This window comes from Vipera berus, assembly GCF_964194415.1.
Source record: "Vipera berus genome assembly, chromosome: 10".
In the NCBI taxonomy this organism is placed as follows: Eukaryota; Metazoa; Chordata; class Lepidosauria; order Squamata; family Viperidae; genus Vipera; species Vipera berus.
The window spans coordinates 3,722,917-3,729,651 of record NC_138213.1 but is presented as its reverse complement, the minus strand read 5'-3'; positions in this window follow the sequence as shown (position 1 = coordinate 3,729,651).

Genomic DNA, 6,735 nt, shown 5'->3' with positions numbered 1-6,735 from the left:
GGGCGGAGGGGAGTTGACGCCAGCAGCAGGTGGTCCCTGAGGTAACCCGGACCCATGCCATGTAAGGACTTAAAGATCATGACCAAGACCTTGAACCTCACCCGGAAGACAACTGGCAGCCAATGCAGCTCGCGGAGCAAAGGTGTAACATGGGAGTACCGGGATGGTTTTTAATTGACGTGATGTTTATTCCACACATTCAATATCTGGGCTGCAATTAGATTCAGCACAGCTTTCCCTACAGCCTTATTTATTTATTAAGTTCATATGCCTTCCATATCGTAATTTGAGGGAACCTTGGGTGGCGAGGCAATGCTGCACCTCATCTTTGAAAGACGTGGGAGGGCAACATATAGCCATGGGGCAAAACCCTCTCCCAGCTCCCTTCCAGAAGTCCTGGACCACCACCCCTCCCCAAGGTTTTGCTGTCAAATTTCCACAGCAAACATCTCTTTAGAGTCACCCCATCTTGGCACTGGCACCACCTAAATGTGTTACACAAGGGAGGCAGGACAGAACCACCTGCAAAAATCAGAGGAAAGCTTAGCCTCATCTCATCTGGTGATGACACTACTACTCTCTACTATCTTTGAAAGCTGGAAGTAAATCCTCTCTACCTCTCAACCAGCCAGACACCGAAACAAACAACCTTGCTTTCAGATCTCTGATAGGCTTCCTCTCAAAAGCTTCTGTTATGAGATGCTGGTTTAAAAAAAAAAGCTCCAAGATCTACAGTACTATTGCTTAGAACAGAGGTCTTCAAACTCGGCCCTTTTATGACTTGTGGACTTCAACTCCCAGAATTCCTCAGCCAGGCAAGCTGGCTCAGTGCTCATGCTAAATGCTGGCTTAAAAAAAAGGAGTCTTGAAATCCCTTCAGGGAAACCAGTTGGAGGAGATCAAACGAAACAAAGAGTTAAAATAGTAAAAAGTGGATTACAATGTCTGTCCGCTAGATGGAGATATCGAATCATCTTCTACTTCTTGCAAACTCTTAAACACCCGCTGGCACAAACACACATAACTCAAAATGGCCTTGGGAAGTTGGAGCATTCCCCAAAGACAAAGACTTGTATAAGGCCTAATTGAGCGGTTTCCTTTTGAAGCCTTACCAATATCACTTTTGTTGCAACGGGTAAGGCTTGCAAAGGCGAGAGGAGCTTAGGAATACCACAGAGAACATTTAACGCTGCTAACGCGGAGAAGATAATGAAATAATTAAGCCAGTCACCCCAAACCAAGGAATCTCACTCAATTATTCTAGTGATCAGCCAATTCAATTAGGCTGCAACCAAAATAGCGGGGTTTCCCTCCCCCACCCTTGCAGTAAGAATTGTGTAATTTTTGGATGACATACCGAAATGTATTTCGCAACTTTTTTTTTTTTGAAGTAGAAAATTGAGCAGGGATTTTATAGGCCATCTCCAGAACTTTTAACTTCAGCTTGGAAAAAATGAAAATTCCCACAACTCCTTTGGCATTCATTTTAGATGTGCTTTTGGATTGCATTTTACACCTGTGCAAATCTCCCGCTTGTTTTCACAATCACTGTCACTAAACTACGATTGTCCAAGATGCAGTGTGTAAATCACGCCCAACACACGAAAAACAGCAATGCTTCAAACTGGATAGAAGGAAGAGCACTTGTCCTTGCATTTTTAAATTGGTATTCCTCTAGACCAGGGGTAGGCAACCTCGGCTCTTATATGACTCATGGACTTCAACTCCCAGAATTCCAGCATAGCTGACTCAGGAATTCTGGGAGTTGAAGTCCATGAGTCATAAAAGAGCCGAGGTTGCCTACCCCTGGTCTAGACTGAACATAAGTCCAGAATCGAGGCCGTAAAACCTAAAACTATTTTTTTTAAAAAAGTGAAATGTTTTTACACGTGAATAAGATGAGAAGAGACAAATAAGCAGGGAGAATTAGTTTATAAAATAAGATCTTTAATGTGGCATATTCACCTGCAATAACTTCCTATGACTCACTATATGTGGTCTGCAGCCATTCCAGAAAATTGGAACAAATTCTTGGGTCCGAATGTTGTTTAAGAATAGAATAGAATAGAATAGAATAGAATAGAATAGAATAGAATAGAATAGAATAGAATAGAATAGAATAGAATAGAATAGAATAGAATAGAATAGAATAGAATAGAATAGAATAGAATAAGGAATGGAAGAATAGAATAGAATAGAATAGAATAGAATAGAATAGAATAGAATAGAATAGAATAGAATAGAATAGAATAGAATAGAATAGAATAGAATAGAATAGAATAGAATACATGGAATAGAATAGAATAGAATAGAATAGAATAGAATAGAATAGAATAGAATAGAATAGAATAGAATAGAATAGAATAGAATAGAATAGAATAGAATAGAATTCTTTATTGTCCAAGTGTGATTGGACACACAAGGAATTTGTCTCCAGTGCATAAACTCACAGTGTACATACAAGCAACAAGTGATAAATCATGATCATAATCATCATAAAGATTTACTAATATTAGTATGACTTCATAGATGATTAATTCAAGCTAGAGGTGTTTTTTTTTGGTAATTTCTTGCTTCCCCTCGACGAGGCTCCTGAATACTTGGAGAAGTCATCCCATCTGAGATCATCCAGAACCCCAAACTTTTCTGCATCCCAAATGGAGAGTCATAGCTTTAGAAATGCATTGGCCAATGAGGTTTATTAAAAAATAGAGAAGTTTTATTTATTTCCCTCTTCATCAGGTCACTGGGTTACCAAGCCAAGCAGAAAATGTGATATACTTCGAATACACAGCACTAGAAATTTCCTTTGGCACTTGTGCGTGGACACGAACAAGTATTAGTCTATTTCCAGCAGAAAAGTCTCTTGGAAGTATTTTTGAGTTTGCCAAACAGATTTTGTTGGACGAGGCAGGAAACATATGCTGGTCAAAATCTGAGACCCAGTTTGTTTTGCTCTTGAAGAAGAAGGAAAACACCCAATAGATCATTTCAAGATTCCATTCAACTCAGCATTTAGCTTAATCAAAGGATCGGTTTTCCTAATATTTAGGCTTCAGCAGTAATCATTAAGTAATCAAGTGTCTCCATGGATTTCTCCCCCAGGAATCTGCCCAGTTCCCTGATTACGTAATTGTTTATTTAACGGTTTTGGCACGCCTCCTTTTATCATAAATATTAACTAACAGCTGTCCTAATAAAAATTAGGACTGTCTGGCTGTGACTGGAACTAACCCAATTCTACCACTACTAAAAAATTCTCAACTCCCACCAGGTGGCGTTTCTTATTAAACAGCATTTTCAAATTAATTCTAGAAAGTGAAGGAAGGAATCAGATCTGTGAACCTGGCTTTTCCAAACAAGATTTGAAAATCAGAAAAAAGGAACCCCCCCCCAAAACAGCCCCAGATGGGGAACACATGATCTGGAAAGTGAAGTAGGTAACAAACCTTCTCTCTTCCTTCAACTTATCCTTTCCTCCCCCAGAAGTTTTGACCTCCAGGTTTTTCGGAATGTAACACAACCTACCTAATTTTGCTGAGACTTTCTCACTCTCTCACCCTTTTTCTTGAAGTTCCTAAGAGTTGGTTTCCTTCAAGCGGCGAAAAGATCCAGCTAATAAACAGCTACGTCTGACGTAGGCTTAAATGCCATCTAAGCTCTTGAATTTCACTGCTGTTGTTGTAGGATATCTGCTTGGTGAGGAAGAAATTTATTATTATTTTTTGGTTTAATTAAAATCAGATGTCCAAGTTCAAGCAGAGAAGAGTCGGGAGAAAGATCTGGTTGTATGCCATTTTTCCATGTTTAACCAGTTTTGCTTAGGAAAGCAGTTGACTGTATCAGCTGACTAAATGTGCAACTATAAACGTAGAGAGGAGAACACGTAGATCATGTTTTTGAAACCGATTTCCTGGCTATTGGATTTAAAGGCCATTTCTCCTTTTTCCAGATTCTTTCTCCTTAAAATATGGGAGACTTTGAATCCAAACAACGTATCCCTTTCTTGGGCATATGGATGCTGTTTTTTTGTGTGTGTGTGCTGAATCAATGACATTTGTTCATCTAAATTTGCTATTAGTATTCAGGATGTTAGGAAAAAAGAAAAGAAGTGGGTGGATCTTCACTGTTCTTTGCTCTGGAAAAAAAAGTTTCCACCAGTTTTGGATTTAAACCAGATGCTGACTAAACTTTTCAAAAACCTGAAAATGTTGCATGTGCTGGCTTCTCTCCCAGGCTAGCATATCCAAGGACTTGTTTAACCAAATCACAGACAATATACCACTCGTTCAGAAATAGAGAACAGCTACTTTCCTGAGACTTTCTACATCTCATGATTAAACAATACAGGTTTTGTGTCCATCTGTGTATGTTGTAACTCATAAGCAAGAAAAGGAAGTCCAGAAAACAAAGCATAGTAACAAAGTAGATAATAATAATAATAATAATAATAATAATAATAATAATAATAATAATAATAATAATAATAATAATAATAATAATAATAATAATAATAATAATAATTTAATTTGTATACCGCCCTTCTCCCGAAGGACTCAGGGCGGTGAACAGGGCAATACATAATAAAAAACAGGATACAAAAATTAAAAAGTGATTAAACAACTATGCCCGTAATTGATACATATTAAAAATTAAAACTAATGGGCTTCTTGAAGATTTGTAGAGAGTTTTTCTTTTTTCTTTTTCTTTCTCTTTCTTTCTTTCTTTCTTTCTTTCTTTCTTTCTTTCTTTCTTTCTTTCTTTCTTTCTTTCTTTCTTTCTTTCTCTTTCTTTCTTTCTTTCTTTCTTTCTTTCTTTCTTTCTTTCTTTCTTTCTCTCCTCCTCTGCCTTCTTCTCCTTCCTCTTCCTCTTCTTCCTTTTATCCTAATCCATAAATATGAAACTTATGTCCCTAGCCATTGGCGCCAGCACAAGCAGGAAGTGGGACAATGAAAAAAAAAAATCTTGGATGCTGGTCCTTGGAAAAAATTGCTTTCCAAAGGCAACAGATCCTTCCCTTTAAAATTTGCTCAACTTAATCAATTTTGATTAGCAAAAAGAAAAAAAAAGTTATGTAACTATCTTCCAGCTGGATTGGATAAATCTCATGCTTTCACCCAAATAGGGTGCCAAGGGACTCCTGGAAAAACCCTTTTTGTTGGCTTTTGAGCTTGTTACCATTGTGACTCATTATGAAAAGCCACAAAGTGTCTGTTCATTTCATAAGAACTTTGTGTTGAGTTTTATGTACTGGGGACAATTCCTTCTTTCCTGTTCACTGCTGCATCTTTTAGATCAGAGGTCTTCAAACTTGGCCGTTTTATGACTTCTGGACTTCAACTCCCAGAATTCCTCAACCAGCATGCCTGGCTGAGGAATTCTGGGAGTTGAAGTCCACAAGTCATAAAAGGGCCAAGTTTGAAGACCCCTGTTTTAGATGGACTACTAGAAGCCTGTCAATTTAGACTTGATACATCAGAGAACTTCCTTGTCTGCCTTCCTTCCTTCCTTCCTTCCTTCCTTCCTTCCTTCCTTCCTTCCTTCCTTCCTTCCTTCCTTCCTTCCTTCCTTCCTGATTTCTCTTTTTGTTCAAATTCAGATTGTTACCTGACCATCGTTGGGCCATATTTGAGGATGGAGAAGCATTGGATATAATGGCACTGACATACTTTCAAGGCTTCCAATCACAATCAACCCAACTGAACAATCAACACTCCAGGAGCAACACCACTTTTGTGAAAGTAAGCAGAGCTGAGGTTCACAGGTGCTATGTTTCAGTGGCCACATCTGTCCTCTGCAACAGCTTTCCTTTAGAGACCCAAGTTGCTTTATATTGCTCCCCCTTCCAAACATGTTTCAAACCAGAACTGTTTCAGAGGGGGCATGGAAAGTGACATGACACTATATCTAAATGGTCATATGTACATGCATATACATATGTATGTACATATGTACATACATATACACGGTCATATGTAGCAGCTGCTACAAAGAAGAGGGGGTCAGCCTCCAAAACACCTGAAGGCAAGATAAAAAGCAATGGATGGAAACTAATCAGTACTACGAGAATAGGGCGGTATATAAATTTAATAAAATAAATAAATAATCAAGGAGAGAAGCAACCTAGAACTAAGGTTAAATTTCCTGACAATGAGAGCAATGAATCAGTGGAACAATGTGTCTCTAGAAGCTGTGGATGCTCCAACACTCGAGGTTTTTAAGAAGACATTGGACAACCATCTGTCTGAAATGGTATAGGGCAGGGGTAGGCAACCTCGGCTCTTTTATGACTCATGGACTTCAACTCCCAGAATTCCTGAGCCTGCTTGGCTGGCTCAGGAATTCTGGGAGTTGAAGTCCATGAGTCATAAAAGAGCCGAGGTTGCCTACCCCTGGTATAGGGTTTCCTACTTTATCAGGGGTTGCACTAGAAGATCTCCAAGGTCCCTTCCAACTCTGTTCTTCTGTTCTTCTGTACAAAGTCACCAAGATCTGAGTTTAACTCAAAGAAGACTTTGAATAGGCAGAATCTATCAATGAGCAGTTCAAATATTCTTTAGGGAGAGGATTTTAACCTTGATGAGCCAGCAATTAACCACAGCAAGATGGAACTGAAGCCAAGTTAAACCACTGCTTTAATTTCCCAGAATCCTCTGGTGAACTGCATCATTGAATGCATTGTGGGAAATGAAAATGGTAGGGTTGAGTCCTCCAGCTGCTTTATGCCCCAAGTGA